We start from the raw sequence: 18,417 nt of genomic DNA on the forward strand, positions 1-18,417 counted from the left end.
AGCTAGCAAGCTAGACAAGCAGTCATCATCATGAACCACGTCGACAATCTACTGGCAAATCCTTTTCAATCCTTGTCATATGAAGAGAAATTATAGATAAAACGTATCGGTGCTCATCGGCCATTGGACATAAACATTAAACAACAAGTTGGATATCGCAAATTCAACAATGAGTGGTTTGGAAGGAATCAGTGGCTAACTGCAAGCGTTGCAAAGCAATCACTAGCCTGCTATTCAGTGGAGTGGGAGTGTGGTTCAAGTCTGGCTTTAAGGGTCTCTAAACATTCACATGCCATGGGCCATTAAAGGTTGAATACATTTGCCATGCTGTCAATCCAGCATGACTTCTGCCACATTCAAAACAACTGGAAACTCGGAAATCACAGACTTCACTGAGTTCAAGACAACTGGGAACTCTGAAAAAAACAAGCTCAGACTGGGAAAATACGTTTTGGATGGTCATCCAACTCATAATTCCAAATCAGGAACTCTGGCCTCTTTCTAGATCTCCGACCTGAAGATCACTAATGTCATGATCCAACCCTGTTTTTTTCAGAGTTCCCAGTTGTCTTGAAAGCACCATAAATCCTGAGAATGCCAGACTTTGATGACAAAGTTAGCCCATAAGAAGGACCGCCGCGCCACCTTCCTGTTCAAGTGAGCACAGCACAACAAGGTGAGTCCGAAAATGTCTTGTGTGCTGCTGCATAAATGATGTAATATGCCAGGGAGATATGTATACTGTAGCAAATAAGTGTATGTTGTGTAGTAAGCCCATGTACAACACCCTAATAATTTGGTCCCTTTCCCCCTCATAACTTAGCCTACTGTTCTGACTTGGTGGTGCACATGTAGCCTATAACCTGTTTTAGAGAAATGTAATGAAATGAAATCAAATCAAATTGAATTTCTCACATGCGCCGAATCCAACAGGTTAACCAACCTTACCGTGAAATGCTTACTTACAAGCCCTTAACCAACAATGCAGTTTTAAGAAAATAGAGTTAAGAAAATATTTATTAAATAAACTAAAGTAAAAAAAAAATAGATACAAAAAAAGTTACACAATAAAATAACAATAATGAGGCTATATACAGGGTGTACCGGTACTATAGTCAATGAACAGTCAATGTGCGGGGGTACAGGTAAGAGAGAACAATCTATGACTTGGGTGAATGGAGTCTTTGACAATTTCTTGGGCCTTCCTCTGATACTGCCTAGTATATAGGTCCTGGATGGCAGGAAGCTTGGCCCCAGTGATGTACTGGGCTGTACGCACTACCCTCTGTAGTGCCTTACGGTCGGATGCCGAGCAGTTGCCATACGAGGCAGTGATGCAACTGGTCAGGATGCTCTCGATGGTGCAGCTGTATAACGTTTTGAGGATCTGGGGACCCATGCCAAATCTTTTCAGACTCCTGAGGGGGAAAAGGCGTTGTCGTGCCCTCTTCACAACTTTCTTGGTGTGTTTGGACCATGATAGTATGTTGGTGATGTGGACACCAAGGATCTTGAAACTCTCGACCTGCTTCACTACAGCCCCGTCGATGTGAATGGGGGTGTGGTCGGCTCTCCTTTTCCTGTAGTCCACGATCATCTCCTTTGTCTTGCTCACGTTGAGTGAGAGGTTGTTGTCCTGGCACCACACTGTCAGGTCTCTGACCTCCTCCCTATAGGCTGTCTCATCGTTGTCGGTGATTAGCCTTGTGTCGTCAGCAAACTTAATGATGGTGTTGGAGTCATGCTTGGCCACGCAGTCGTGGATGAACAGGGAGTACAGGAGGGGACTAAGCACGCACCCCTGAGGGGCCCCCATGTTGAGGATCAGTGTGGCAGATGTGTTGTTGCCTACCTTTACGACCTGGGGGCGGCCCGTCAGGAAGTCCAGGATCCAGTTGCAGAGGGAGGTGTTTAGTCCCAGGGTCCTTAGCTTAGTGATGAGCTTTGTGGGCACTATGGTGTTGAACGCAGAGCTATAGTCAATGAACAGCATTCTCACATAGGTGTTCCTTTTGTCCAGGTGGGAAAGGGCAGTTTGGAGTGCGTTTGAGATTGTGTCATCTATGGATCTGTTGGGGTGGTATGCGAATCGGAGTGGGTCTAGTGTTTCCGGGATGATGGTGTTGATGTGAGCCATGACCAGCCTTTCAAAGCACTTCATGGCTACCGACATGAGTGCTATGGGGCGGTAGTCATTTAGGCTGGTTACCTTCGCTTTCTTGGGCACAGGGACTATGGTGGTCTGCTTGAAACATGTATGTATTACAGACTCAGTCAGGGAGAGGTTGAAAATGTCAGTGAAGACACTTGCCAGTGGTCCGTGCATGCTCTGAGTACACATCCTGGTAATCCGTCTGGCCCCGTGGCCTTGCTCACATCGGCTACGGAGAGCGTGAACACACAGTCGTCTGGAACAGCTGGTGCTCTCATGCATGCTTCAGTGTTGCTTGCTTCGAAGCGAGCATAAAAGGCATTTAGCCCGTCTGGTAGACTCGTGTCACTGGGCAGCTCGCGGCTGGGTTTCCCTTTGTAGTCCGTAATAGTTTGCAAGCCCTACCACATCCGACGAGCGTCAGAGCCAGTGTAGTAGGATTCAATGTTAGTCCTGTAAATCAAATCAAATCGAATTTTATTTGTCACATACACGTGTTTAGCAGATGTTATAGCAGGTGTAGCGAAATGCTTGTGCTTCTAGCTTCGACAGTGCAGTAATATTGTCACGATCGTTGACGGACGGGACGGACCAAGGCGCAGCGTGATATGCATACATGTTTATTTGACTTATAAACACAACGACAAAACAAGAAACGAAACGTGAAGTCCAAGGTACACAAACATCATACCTAATACGGAATAAGATCCCACAACCCACTAGTGCCAATAGGCTGCCTAAGTATGTTCCCCAATCAGAGACAACGAGCGACAGCTGCCTCTGATTGGGAACCACACCGGCCAACATAGATCTAGACATACTAGATCTAAACATAGAAAATACAACATAGAAAATCACAACAAGGAATATACACACCCTGACTCAACATATAAGCGTCCTCTGAGTCAGGGCGCGGACTGCTCAGGCTCCGGACTGGAGCCGCTGACCGGATCTGGACTGGACCCCGGTGGAGCGGACTACTCTGGCTCCGGAGTGGAGCCGCTGACCGGAGCTTGATCAGGCACCGGTGGAGCGGACTGCTCTGGCTCTGGAGTGGAGCCACTGACCGGAGCTGGACTGGACCCTGGTGGAGTGGACTGCTCTGGCTCCGGAGTGGAGCAGCTGACCGGAGCTGGATCAGGCACCGGTGGAGCGGACTGCTCTGGCTCCGGACTGGAGCAGCTTACCGGAGCTTGAACAGGCACGGGCCGTGCCGGACTGGACACACGCACCACTGGCTTGGTGCGAGGAGCAGGAACAGGCCGGACCGGGCTGGCGACGCGCATCACTGGCTTGGTCCGAGGGGCAGGAACAGGCCGGGCCGGGCTGGTGACGCGCACCACTGGCTTGGTGCGAGGGGCAGGAACAGGCCGGGCCGGGCTGGCGACGTGCACCACTAGCTTGGTGCGAGGGGCAGGAACAGGCCGGGCCGGGCTGGCGACGCGCACCACTGGCTTGGTGCGAGGGGCAGGAACAGGCCGGGCCGGGCTGGCGACGTGCACCACTAGCTTGGTGCGAGGGGCAGGAACAGGCCGGGCCGGGCTGGCGACGCGCACCACTGGCTTAGTGCGGGGCGCAGGAACGGGCCGGACCGGACTGGCCACACGCACCACTGGCTTGGTGCGAGGGAAAGGAACAGGCCGGTCCGGGCTGGCGACGCGCACCACTGGCTTGGTCCGAGGGGCAGGAACAGGTCGGGCCGGGCTGGCGACGTGCACCACTAGCTTGGTCGAGGGGCAGGAACAGGCCGGACCGGACTGGCGACGCGCACCACTGGCTTGGTGCGAGGGGCAGGAACAGGCCGGGCTGGCGACGCGCACCACTAGCTTGGTGCGAGGGGCAGGAACAGGCCGGGCCGGGCTGGCGACGCGCACCACTGGCTTGGTGCGAGGGACAGGACCAGGCCGGACCGGGCTGGCGACGCGCACCATTGGCTTGGTGCGAGGGACAGGAACAGGCCGGACCGGGCTGGCGACGCGCACCACTGGCTTAGTGCGGGGAGCAGGAACGGGCCGGACCGGACTGGCCACACGCACCACTTGCTTGGTGCGAGGAGCGGGACTGGGTTCCTTTATTAACCCACGCTCCTTCTGCTGCCTAACCAGCTCCTCTCGCCGTGCCTCTACACTTTCCTTCTCCCTTTTAGCCTCCTGTAGCCTCGTCATCCACCCCGTGTGCTGTGTTCTTGGGGTTGCCTCTCGGGTCTCCGTCGTCGGCACGGTTGGCGCCGTTTCACCTCTCTTGCCTGGGCATCTACCTTCGCCCATGGCCCTTTCCCCGCAAATATCTCCTCCCATGACCACCATTTGCCCACCTGTGACATGGCTATTCGCTCTTCCTGGGCACGCTGCTTGGTCCTCGTTTGGTGGGATCTTCTGTCACGATCGTTGACGGACGGGACGGACCAAGGCGCAGCATGATAATCATACATGTTTATTTGACTTATAAACACAACGACAAAACAAGAAAACGAAACGTGAAGTCCAAGGTACACAAACAACATACCTAACACGGAACAAGATCCCACAACCCACTAGTGCCAATAGGCTGCCTAAGTATGGTCCCCAATCAGATACAACGAGCGACAGCTGCCTCTGATTGGGAACCACACCGGCCAACATAGATCTAGACATACTAGATCTAAACATAGAAAATACAACATAGAAAATCACAACAAGGAATATACACACCCTGACTCAACATATAAGCGTCCTCTGAGTCAGGGCGTGACAAATATCTAACAATTTCACAACATATACCCAATACACACAAAACTAGTAAGGAATGGGATTTAAGAATATATACATATATGGACAAGCAATGACAGAGCGGCATGTACTAAGATACAGTAGAATATTATAGAATAGAATGCAATATATACATATGAGATGAGTAGTGCAAGATATGTAAACATTATTAAAGTGACTAGTGTTCCATTTCTTAAAGTGGCGAGTGATTTCAATAGGCAGGAGGAGCCTCTAATGTGCTAGTGATGGCTATTTATGTCACGCCCTGGCTCTGGGGACTCTGGTATGTTGAGCCAGGGTGTGAGTTTTCATTTGTGTTTGTTCTAGTTGTTGTATATCTATGTTGGCCAGGGTGGCTCCCAATCAGAGACGGCTGTAGCTCGTTGTCTCTGATTGGGAGTCATACTTAGGTAGCCGTTAGGCATTCATTCAGTGTGGTTTCTTGTTCCGTGTTGGTTTGTGTATGTAACCAGGGACGTCACGTTTTCATTTTGTTGTTTGGTTCGTGTGATACTTTATAATAATAAAATGTTCGCATTCCACGCTGCGCCTTGGTCCTCCTCTGTTCCCGACGAGCGTGACAGAAGAAACCACCAAGACTGGACCAAGCAGCGTGTCCAGGAGCCATCGCCAGGGAGATCTCTAGCAGATCTCCTTCGCCTCCTCGACTGGGTCAAGCCGGGTGAGGAAGAGAAGGGCCGGACTTGGAAGCAGAAGGGCGAAAGTCTGGCGAGGGACATGGAGACCTGGTCCACGGGTAGGAGAGACGCCCAGAAATTTTTTAGGGGGGGGCTCACGCCGTGGACGACGGGGCAGCAGGGGGCCGCGATGGAGCGGTTAGTAGAGGAGGCCGCCAGGTTACGGGGGCCACTAGTCACTAAAGGGGAGGAGAGTGTAGAGGCACGGCGAGAGGTACTGGGGTGTGTTACCAGTCCGGTCCGGCCCGTTCCTGATCCCCACGTAGGGCCAGTGGTGTGTGTCCCCAGTACGGTCCGGCCTGTTCCTGTCCCTCGCACCGAGCCTGTGGTGTGCGTCGCCAGCCCGGTCCGGCCTGTTCCTGCTCCCCGCACCAAGCCAATGGTGCGTTTCGTCAGCCCAGCTCGGCCCGCTCCTGCTCCCCGCACCAAGTCAGTGGTGCACTTCGTCAGCCCGGCTCGGCCCGTCCCTGCTCCCCGCACCAAGCCAATGGTGCGCGTCGTCAGCCCGGTCCGGCCTGTTCCTGCTCCCCGCACCAAGCCAATGGTGCGCGTCGCCAGCCCGGCCCGGCCTGTTCCTGCTCCCCGCACCAAGCCAATGGTGCGCGTCGTCAGCCCGGTCCGGCCTGTTCCTGCTCCACGCACCAAGCCAATGGTGCGTTTCGTCAGCCCAGCTCGGCCCGCTCCTGCTCCCCGCACCAAGTCAGTGGTGCGCTTCGTCAGCCTGGCTCGGCCCGCTCCTGCTCCCCGCACCAAGTCAGTGGTGCGTTTCATCAGCCCAGCTCTGCCCGCTCCTGCTCCCCGCACCAAGTCAGTGGTGCACTTCGTCAGCCCGGCTCGGCCCGTTCCTGCTCCCCGCACCAAGCCAATGGTGCGCGTCGCCAGCCCGGCCCGGCCTGTTCCTGCTCCCCGCATCAAGCCAATGGTGCGTTTCGTCAGCCCAGCTCGGTCCGCTCCTGATCCCCGCACCAAGTCAGTGGTGCGCTTCGTCAGCCCGGCTCGGCCCGCTCCTGCTCCCCGCACCAAGTCAGTGGTGCGTTTCGTCAGCCCAGCTCTGCCCGCTCCTGCTCCCCGCACCAAGTCAGTGGTGCGCTTCGTCAGCCCGGCTCGGCCCGTTCCTGCTCCCCGCACCAAGTCAGTGGTGCGCTTCGTCAGCCCGGCTCGGCCTGTACCTGCTCCCCGCACCAAGTCAGTGGTGCGCTTCGTCAGCCCGGTCCGGCCCGCTCCTACTCCCCGCACCAAGTCAGTGGTGCGCTTCGTCAGCCCGGCTCGGCCCGTTCCTGCTCCCCGCACCCAGTCAGTGGTGCGCTTCGTCAGCCCGGTCCGGCCCGCTCCTGCTCCCCGCACCAAGTCAGGGGTGCGTTTCGTCAGCCCGGCTCGGCCCGTTCCTGCTCCCCACACCAAGCCAGTGGTGTGCGTCGTCAGTCCGGCACAGCCCGTGCCTGTTCCACTGGTGCCTGGTTCAGCACGGGTCAGCTGCTTCACGCCGGAGCTAGAGCAATCCGCTCCACCAGTGTGCAGTCCAGCTCCGGTCAGCAGGGCCAGACCGGACCAGGGGTACTTTGGGGGGTTAGAGAGCGAGTGGGGATCATGCCCGGAGCCGGATCCGCCGCCAAGGCGGAGTGCCCACCCGGTCCCTCCCCTGTGGTATTTGGTTGGCGCGGTCGGAGTCCGTGCCTTTAGGGGGGGGTACTGTCACGCCCTGGCTCTGGGGACTCTGGTATGTTGAGCCAGGGTGTGAGTTTTCATTTGTGTTTGTTCTAGTTGTTGTATATCTATGTTGGCCAGGGTGGCTCCCAATCAGAGACGGCTGTAGCTCGTTGTCTCTGATTGGGAGTCATACTTAGGTAGCCGTTAGGCATTCATTCAGTGTGGTTTCTTGTTCCGTGTTGGTTTGTGTATGTAACCAGGGACGTCACGTTTTCGTTTTGTTGTTTGGTTCGTGTGATACTTTATAATAATAAAATGTTCGCATTCCACGCCCTCTGTTCCCGACGAGCGTGACAATTTAACAGTCTGATGGCCTTTTTCATTCTCTCGGTCCCAGCTTTGATGCACCTGTACTGACCTCACCTTCTGGATGATAGCTGGGTGAACAGGCAGTGGCTTGGGTGGTTGATGTCCTTGAGGATCTTTTTGGCCTTCCTGTGACATCGGGTGCTGTATGTGTCTTGGAGGGCGGGTAGTTTGACGCTTTGCCTGTTTAATGGTTCGTCTGAGGGCATAGCGGGATTTCTTATAAGCGTCTGGATTAGTGTCCCGCTCTTTGAAAGCGGCAGTTTTAGCCTTTAGCTCGGTGCGGATGTTGCCTGTAATCCATGGCTTCTGGTTGGGATATGTACGTACGGTCACTGTGGGGACGACGTCATCAATGCACTTATTGATGAAGCTGGTGACTGCGGTGGTATACTCCTCAATGCCATTGGATGAATCCTGGAACATATTCCAGTCTGTGCTAGCAAAACAGTCCTGTAGCGTAGCATCCGTGTCATCTGACCACTTCCGTATTGAGCGAGTCACTGGTACTCCCTGCTTAAGTTTTTGCTTGTAAGCAGGAATCAGGAGGATAGAATTATGATCAGATTTTCCAAATGGAGGGCAAGGGAGAGCTGTGTACGCATCTCTGTGTGTGGAGTAAAGGTGGTCTAGAGTTTTTTTTTGTCTGGTTGCACATGTGACATGCTGGTAGAAATGAGGTAAAACGGATATATGTTCGCCTGCATTAAAGTCCCCGGCCACTGCAGCTCTTCTGGATGAGCATTTTCTTGTTTGCTTATGGCCTTATACAGCTCATTGAGTGCTGTCTTAGTGCCAGGGTCGGTTTGTGGTGGTAAATAGACGGCTACGAAAAATATAGATGAAAAATCTCTTGGTAGATAGTGTAGTCTACAGCTTATCATGAGGTACTCTACCTCAGGCGAGCATTACCTCGAGACTACCTTAATATTAGACATTGTGCACCAGCTGTTATTGACAAATCATCAAATATTGTAAGAGCTTTCATTGTCTGCTTATATGCCCCCTTTATTTATCCTACGGTTCTGTACAGGGAGTAAGAACTCTGTAAGAACGGCCCATGTTCTGAATTCTGTCGCTGTACATTTCAAAAGTGCTGAACAAATAGTTATATTGACTACGTCCGTCCTAGCTCCCTCATTGATGTCTTAATAAAAATTTCAGATTGCCTCTTATCCGCTTGTCATCCCCTTATGCCATAGTTTGTACATCTCAATTGTCAGTAGAAACCACACTTGTTTAAGCAAGTCAGCCATATCAGCTATGTTTTTTTTAAAGGCAGTAAATTAGGCTGAATAAATTGTTTCGCTGCCAGACAAGGCTCCGCTGATAGCCAGGTGTAGCGGTGGTAAGGATTCACGCTTTTTTAGATGCATGCCAGCAAAGCCACTACACAACACAACACAACACTAAACAATACATTCATTGCACTATAACAGTGACTAACTGTGCCCATAATATTTTGTTTGGCCCACCAAGATTTACATGCTAAAATAACCACTGGTAGCGTATATACTGTAGCTATGTATCAATATGATATTTGATATGCTGCTGTGCCACTAATTCTTGACATCATCCATCTTTGAAGCAGTTTGTCTACAAAATTTGGTCTCAACAAACAGCCATTTAAGGTAGCAGCTAGCTAACTACAGTCAAATAAGGAGGAGCATGTTGTCATGATGGAATAAATCACCTATGTGAAGTTATCCACAATACAGATTAGCCATCCACAATACGAATTAGCCACAATAGTGGAATTTGCTGTTCCTCTTAGCAATTGTTAGTGAGATGAGACGTGGTGCCATAGTATAAATAATATCTTAGCTAGCTGTATATTCACATGTATGCCATGACTTTGTCATAGCCATTATCACAAAATGGCATGCATACTTTTAATCAGAGCTATTGTCATTTACAGACATAAATGTGAAGTAGGCAAACTGATACATGAATCCTAAATACAGGTACCATTTTCTTTTGTTAATCTCTGCAGGTTTGTCATCGGATTTCTTGGAGCCTGGTGGATAGATGCAACCATACTATAAGGCAGGACATTTCACTGCATCTAGGTTGAGGCTTGCTACCAGCAGGAACATGGAGCACTCTGTGTCAGTAACTCATGATATTGTTTTCCTTTACATTGCATGATACTAAGGAGGAGGCCCTGGGCCAGTGGGAGGTCAGGGGTGAGGGCTCGCTCTCTTTCTAGCACTCACTACCTCTATCCGTATCTCTCCAGGTACTACAGAGACAGAATGGTCCAAGGACCTCCAGAGCCTTCTGACGAACTACCTGCGATCTCGCCAGAGCACAGAGCAGTAAGCTACACTCATTATAGTATACTTGATGCACAATGTAAACCTACTTCACTATGGCAGTCTGCCTCTGTGACAACATAGCATATTATCCAGGGCCACTGGTTGGATTGGATTTACTTTACTCACATCAAAACTCATGCTCTCTCCTCCCTGTAAAAATCTCCCAGACATTTATAAAAACTAAAGTGTCCATCCGCCTATCCCCAGGTGAGTCTGCTGGGCTTTGGAACTCTAGAGCAGCACATCAAGAAACCAGCCAGCCTGTTGTCAGCTATCTGCAGACAGTTCCCTGTGGAAGGATGCAACTATCAAGGCTTTTGAAGGCCATATTTTAGGGATGACCAAATGCAATAAAGTTTTGTATAAACACATTTTAATTTAATTGTTAGATTACAAAGTCATAGCATGTTTTTCACATTGGCCTTCACAATAACTTATGTGGTAAATACAAAAACAACACGTGGAGCTTATGATTCAAAAGGTCTAAAGTAAATGCAAGTCTAGGGTGAAAACTTTTTTATTCATTTACAGTGCCTTCAGAAAGTATTCACACCCATTGACTTTTTCCACATTTTGTTGTGTTAATGCCTGAATAAAAAATGGATTAAATTTAGTTTTTTTGTCACTGGCTTACACACACACAATACCCCATAATGTCAAAGTGGAATTATGTTTTTAGAAATGTTTACAAATGGATGACAAATAAAAAGCTGAAATGTCTTGAGTCAATAAGTATTCAACTCCTTTGTTATGTCAAGCCTAAATAAGTTCAGGAGTAGAAATTTGCTTAACAAGTCACATAATAAGTTGCATGGACTCTGTGTGCAGTAATAGTGATTAACATGATTTTTGAATGACTACCCCATCTCTGTAATCCACACATACAATTATCTGTAAGGTCCCTCAGTAGAGCAGTGAATTGAAAACACAGATTCAACCACAAAGACCAGGGAGGTTTTCCAATGCCTCGCAAAGAAGGGCACCTATTGGTATATGGGTAAAAATAAAAAAGCAGACATTGAGTATCCCTTTGAGCATGGTGAAATTATTAATTTCACTTTGGATGGTGTATCAATACACACAGTCACTACAAAGATACAGGCGTTCTTCCTAACTCAGTTGCCGGAGAGGAAGGAGACCACTCAGTGATTTCACCATGAGGCCAATGGTGACTTTAAAACAGTTACAGAGTTTAATGGCTGTGATAGGAGAAAACTGAAGATGGATCAACAACATTGTAGTTACTCCATAATACTAACTTAATTGACAGAGTTTAAAGAAGGACGTCTGTACAGAAAACAAATATTCCAAAATATGCATCCTGTTTGCAACAAGGCATTAAACTAATACTGCAAATAATGGAAGAGGAAATTGGAAGGGGGAAAAGTAAGGAATTTGTCTGTCGGCCCTGCATTAAAGAACATCATTGGTTTAAAAAATTGTGATGAATAAAAAAGTATACCAGTTTCATTTAAGGACCAAAGGATTGACAGCTGTCCCATTTAGATTGTAAAATAGTTGGGGAGAGATTTTTGACGTACCGATTCCATGGCATAGTGTTTATGAACTGATACGCAAAACGAAGCCTGATTCAAAACGTCAAATTTGTCAATTAAAATTATTATACAACATTTTTGCTACCAATAGAATGTTATTTATATGGGGGATAAAATCTCAGACTGGCCAATAAAAATAAAAGATTAAGATGGGCAGTCTGAGATATGGCTTTTTCTTTGCAACTGTGCCTAGAAGGTCAGCATCCCGGAGTCGCCTCTTCATTGTTGACTTTGAGACTGGTGTTTTGCGGGTACTATTTAATGAAGCTGCCAGTTGAGGACCTGTGAGGCGTCTGTTTCTCAAACTAGACACTCCAATGTATTTGTCCTCTTGCTCAGTTGTGCACCGGGGCCTCCCACTCCTCTTTCTATTCTGGTTAGAGCCAGTGTTCGCTGTTCTGTGAAGGGAGTAGTACACAGCGTTGTACGAGATCTTCAGTTTCTTGGTAATTTCTCACATAGAATAGCCTTCATTTCTCAGAACAAGAATAGACTGATGAGTTTCAGAAGAAAGTTCTTTGTTTCTGGCCATTTTGAGCCTGTAATTGAATCCACAATTGCTGATGCTCCAGATACTCAACTAGTCTCAAGAAGGCCAGTTTTATTGCTTCTTTAATCAGCACAACAGTTTTCAGCTGTTTTTTATTTGTATTTATTTAACCTTTATTTAACTAGGCAAGTCAGTTAAGAACAAATTATTATTTACAGTGACGGCCTAACACCGACGACGCTGGGCCAATTGTGCGCCGCCCTATGGGACTCCCAATCACGGCCGGTTGTGATAAAGCCTGGAATCGAACCAGGGGGTCTGTAGTGACGCCTCAAGCACTGAGATGCAGTGCCTTAGAGAATCAAACCCACAACCATACTCTACCGACTGAGCTACCCATGCTGCAGCATTCTGTATGTTTTGCAGTTGACCAATGGCTTTCTTGGGTAGACCAGACAATAAAGCATTACAGTAGTCAAGCATGCTTGTAATTTAATTTTTTTAATTTTTTTAGTCATTTAGCAGACACTCTTATCCAGAGTCCTTACAGTTAGTGAGTGCATACATTTTCATACTGGCCCCCCGTGGGAATCAAACCCACAACCCTTGTGTTGCAAGGGCCATGCTCTACCAAGTGAGCTACACGGGACTACTAAAAGCATGGAGGAGTCTCTCTGTATCAGCCTGAAAGAGAAACGGCCACACCTTGGCAATGTTCCTCAGGTGGCAAAAAGCTGTTTTGGTCACATTCTTAATGTGTGATTCAAAATTTTGTTCAGAATCTAAAATAACACCTAGGTTTTTTACCTGGTGTTTTATCTTTATTGCCCGTGAATTAAAATGTGCGGCTAGATTCTCTCTCTGTGCTTTGGCTCCAACAATAAGTACCTTGGTCTTGTCTTGATTTAGCTGGAGGAAGTTGTGAGCCATCCAAGTATTTAAATCACTAATACAGTCTAATAATTTATCTGTGGAGCTAAAATCCTCTGGTGACACAGAAATGTAAAGTTGTGTATCGTCAAGCAATGATCAACAACCAATCTGACAGAGCTTGAAGAATTTTGAAAAGAATAATGGAAAATGTTGCCATGACAATAAATGCATTATGTACATTTCATCACCACAGCCAAGTTAGCATTTACTGCACATGTAGCTGAACAATTCAACCATTTTGTTGGTGTCATTAGCTAGGTTTTCATCCAATTGGTGACAGATTTTCAATATTCTAAAATCCGCATAAAAACAATATGCGCATTTTCCCACCAGAGATGTTTCCATCAAATTGACTTGTTGCAGATAAAAGGCTGTGCATTAAGACGTAGTGCACAAAAATTGTACTGAATAAAAAATACTAGTTGAATGGATTTCCATGGCATTTTCAACTCCACTGATGGTTTTCTCACAAAACATGTTGCGTTATATAGCGAGTGTGCCCACTCTGTTATTGGCATGTGAGCTCTAGCTAACAGGGCAAAGATACAGTACGGGAGACAGGGGATGGTTGTAACATGTTTAGCATTTTTGTCAATTTCTCAGAGATTGTTTGAGCTACTACATTCAAAATTTGATAGGAACAGCTTCCATCTGTCTGCTACAAATGGATATATGTATTATCTCTCTAAATCAAACAGACAAGTTGTGACTTTGTCTCAAATACAAGGAGTGAAATGTTACAATTTACCCCACCTCCCGGGTTAGTTGTAAAAGGGCTTGAGGTGAAATGTAACAGTTTGAAAAAATTCATAAATCAGCCTTTATTGAGAACATGAGAACAACATTGCCATGTTTAACATTTTGTGCAGCAGAAATAATAAAATTATAATACAAATCATAAAATGTTTATTATTTTATGTTCCATTAACTGGCCCTTCTTAACTAAACGACAACATCTGGACTAAACAATTGAATGTTTGTGGTGTCCCTTATGGAAAAAAACGAATAAATTCCACATGTGAACGCGTGATATTGTGTGATCACGTGATTTTATGTGAAGTTAATGTGATAACATGTGACAACATGAAGCAACATGTGATAACATGAAACTACACATGTGAGAACATGATCTCATGTTAAATAAATGTGACATGGGGATGCAAAATGTCAACATGTAATACCATGAAACTATATGTGAAATTTCACATGTGAAATCATGTGCAAGTGAAATTAGTCCTATATCGACATAACCTGAAAGGCCTCTCAGCAAGGAAGAAGCCACTGCTCCAAAACCGCCATAAAAAAAGCCAGACTACGGTTTGCAACTGCACATGGTGACAAAGATCGTACATTTTGGAGAAATGTCCTCTGGTCTAATGAAACAAAAATATAAATGTTTGGCCATAATGACCATCGTTATGTTTGGAGGAAAAAGGGGGTGGCTTGCAAGCAGAAGAACACCATCCCAACCGTGAAGAACAGGGGTGGCAGCATCATGCTGTGGGGGTGCTTTGCTTCACAAAATAGATGGCATCATGAGGAAGGAAAATTATGTGGATATATTGAAGCAACATCTCAAGACATCAGTCAGGAAGTTAAAGCTTGGTCGCAAATGGGTCTTCCAAATGGACAATGACCCCAAGCATACTTCCAAAGTTGTGGCAAATTGGCTTAAGGACTGCAAAGTCAAGGTATTGGAGTGGCCATCACAAAGCCCTGACCTCAATCCTATAGAAAATTTGTGGGCAGAACTTATTGTGGGAAGCTTGTGGAAGGCTACCCGAAACATTTGACCCAAGTTAAACAATTTAAAGGCAATGCTACCAAATACTAATTCAGTGTATGTAAACTTCTGACCCACTGGGAATGTGATGAAAAAAAGTAAAGCTGAAATAAATCATTCTCTCTGCTATTATTCTGACATTTCACATTCTTAAAATAAAGTGGTGATCCTAACTGACCTAAGACAGGGAATTGTTACTAGGATTAAATGTCAGGAATTGTGGAAAAATTGAGTTAAAATGTATTTGGCTAAGGTGTATGTAAACTTCTGACTTCAACTGTATACATATATATATATATATATATATATAGATAGATAGATAGATATATCTACAGTGCCTTCGGAAAGTATTCAGACCCCTTGACTTTTTCCACATTTTGTTACGTTACAGACTTTTCTAAAATTTATTAAATAAATAACAATTCCTCAGCAATCTACAAACAATAACACATAATGACAAAGCGAAAACAGGTTTTCATAAATTTTTGTACATTTATAAAAAAAAAAAAATATTGAAATACCTTATTTACATAAGTATTCAGACCCTTTGCTATGAGACTCGAGATTGAGCTAAGGTGTATCCTGTTTCCATTGATCATCCTTGAGATGTTTCTACAACTTGATGGGAGTCCACCTGTTATAAATTAAATTGATTGGACATGATTTGGAAAGGCTCACACCTGTCTATATAAGGTCCCACAGTTGACAGTGCATGTCAGAGCAAAAACCAAACCATGAGGTCGAAGGAATTGTCCGTAGAGCTCTGAGACAGGATTGTGTCGAGGCACAGATCTGGGGAAGGGTACCAAAACATTTCTGCAGCATTGAAGGTCCCCAACAACACAGTGGCCTCCACCTCCTAAATGGATGAAATTTGGAACCACCAAGACTCTTCCGATAGCTGGCCGCCCGGCCAAACTGAGCAATAGAGGGAGAAGGGCCTTGGTCAGGGAGGTGACCAATAACCTGATGGTCACTCTGACAGAGGTCTCAAGTTCCTCTGTTGGGATGGGAGAACCTTCCAGAAGGACAATGATCTCTGCAGCACCTCACCAATCAGGCCTTTATGGTAGAGTGGCCAGACGGAAGCCACTCCTCAGTAAAAGGCACATGATAGCCCGCTTGGAGTTTGACAAAAGGCACCTAAAGACTCTCAGACCATGAGAAACAAGATTCTCTGGTCTGATGCAACCAAGATTGAACTCTTTGGCCTGAATGCCAAGCGTCACGTCTGGAGGAAACCTGGCACCATCCCTACGGTGAAGCATGGTGGTTGCAGTATCATGCTATGGGGATGTTTTTCTGCTGCAGGGACTGGGAGACTAGTCAGGATCGAGGCAAATATGAACAGAGCAAAGTACAGAGATATCCTTGATGAAAACCTGCTACAGAGCGCTCAGGACCTCAGACTAGGGCGAAGGTTCACCTTCCAACAGGTCAACAACCATAACCACACAGCCAAGACAACGCAGGGGTGGCTTCAGGACAAGTCTCTGAATACCCTTGAGTGGCCCAGCCTGAGCCCGGACTTGAACCCGATCTAACATCTCTGGAGAGACCTGAAAATAGCTGTGCAGCAACGCTCCCCATCCAACCTGACAGAGCTTGAGAGGATCTGCAGAGAGGAATGGGATAAACTCCCCAAATACAGGTGTGCCAAGCTTGTAGCGTCATACCCAAGAAGACTCAAGGCTGTAATCGCTGCCAAAGGTGCTTCAACAAAGTACTGAGTAAAGGGTCTGAAAACGTATGTAAAGGTGATATTTCCGTTTTTTTTTTTAAATAAATTTGCCCCAAAGAAATTGCTTTGCCATTATGGGGTATTGTGTGTAGATTGATGAGGGGGGAAAACTATTAATCAATTTTAAAATAAGGCTGTAACGTAACAAAGAAAGTCAAGGGGTCTGAATACTAATAATATGTTTCCCTTTAATATTTTCCCCTAACCCTACCACCCCTCCCCTAATTGGAGTAAACTAATGGACAACAACAGTTAAGCTTCTACTTCCAGCTTATATATTCAGTGCCTTGAAAAAGTATTCATCCCCCTTGGCATTTTTACAACACAGAATAAAACAATTAATAAAAGTCCCATGATGGCAGTGACTGCTGATGATGGCAGTGATTACTGCTTATCACTTACAGTGGCTTGCGAAAGTATTCACGCCCCTTGGCATCTTTCCTATTTTGTTGCCTTACAACCTGGAATTAAAATGGATTATTTGGGGGTTTGTATCATTTGATTTACACAACATGCCTACCACTTTGAAGATGCAAAATATTTTTTGTGTGTGAAACAAACAAGAAATAAGACAAAAAAATAAAACTTGAGCGTGCATAACTATTCACGCCCCCAAAAGTCAATACTTTGTAGAGCCACCTTTTGCAGCAATTACAGCTGCAAGTCTCTTGGGGTATGTCTCTATAAGCTTGGCACATCTAGCCTCTGGGACCTTTGCCCATTTTTCAAGGCAAAACTGCTCCAGCTCCTTCAAGTTGGATGGGTTCTGCTGGTGTACAGCAATCTTTAAGTCATACCACAGATTGTCAATTGGATTGAGGTCTGGGCTTTGACTAGGCCATTCTAAGACATTTAAATGTTTCCCCTTAAACCACTCAAGTGTTGCTTTAGCATTATGCTTAGGGTCATTGTCCTGCTGGAAGGTGAACCTCTATCCCTGTCTCAAATCTCTGGAAGTCTGAAACAGGTTTCCCTCAAGAATTTCCCTGTATTTAGCACCATCCATCATTCCTTCAACTCTGACCAGTTTCCCAGTCCCTGCCGATGAAAAACATCCCCGCAGCATGATGCTGCCACCACCATGCTTCACTGTGGGGATGGTGTTCTCGGGGTGATGAGAGGTGTTGGGTTTGCGCCAGACATAGCGTTTTTCTTGATGGCCAAAAAGCTAAATTTTTGTCTCATCTGACCAGAGTACCTTCTTCCATATGTTTGGGGAGTCTCCCACATGCCTTTTGGCGAACACCAAACGTGTTTGCTTATTTTTTTCTTTAAGCAATGGCTTTTTTCTGGCCACTCTTCTATAAAGCCCAGCTCTGTGGAGTGTACGGCTTAATGAGGTCCTATGGACAGATACTCCATTCTCTGCTGTGGAGCTTTGCAGCTCCTTCAGGGTTATCTTTGGTCTCTTTGTTGCCTCTCTGATTAATGCCCTCCTTGCCTGGTCCGTGAGTTTTGGTGGGCGGCCCTCTCTTGGCAAGTTTGTTGTGGTGCCATATTCTTTCAATTTTTTTATAATGGATTTAATGGTGCTCTGTGAGATGTTCAAAGTTCATGATCTTTTTTTATAACCCAACCCTGATCTGTACTTCTCCACAACTTTGTCCCTGACCTGTTTGGAGAGTTCCTTGGTCTTCATGGTGCCGCTTGCTTGGTGGTGCCCCTTGCTTAATGGTGTTGCAGACTCTGGGGCCTTTCAGAACAGGTGTATATATACTGAGATCATGTGACACTTAGATTGCACACAAGTGGACTTTATTTAACTAATTATGTGACTTCTGAAGGTAATTGGTTGCACCAGATCTTACTTTAGGGGCTTCATAGCAAAGGGGGTGAATACATATGCACGCACCACTTTTTCATTATTTATTTTTTAGAATTTTTTGAAACAAGTCATTTTTTTCATTTCACTTCACCAATTTGGACTATTTTGTGTATATCCATTACATGAAATCCAAATAAAAATCAATTTAAATTACAGGTTGT

At 46.5% G+C, this 18,417-nt stretch overlaps 1 long non-coding RNA gene across 1 annotated transcript; it reads left to right on the plus strand.

Annotated features, from left to right (window-relative positions):
- The first annotated feature begins 38 nt into the window (after positions 1-38).
- Positions 39-10,513, plus strand: LOC311133465. The gene is made up of 3 exons (XR_014613595.1): positions 39-676; positions 9,850-9,928; positions 10,136-10,513. It is a non-coding gene; the product is annotated as an uncharacterized lncRNA (long non-coding RNA).
- The last annotated feature ends 7,904 nt before the right edge of the window (positions 10,514-18,417 follow it).

The sequence above is a fragment of the Coregonus lavaretus genome, assembly GCF_964263955.1.
Source record: "Coregonus lavaretus genome assembly, chromosome: 8".
NCBI lineage: Eukaryota > Metazoa > Chordata > Actinopteri > Salmoniformes > Salmonidae > Coregonus > Coregonus lavaretus.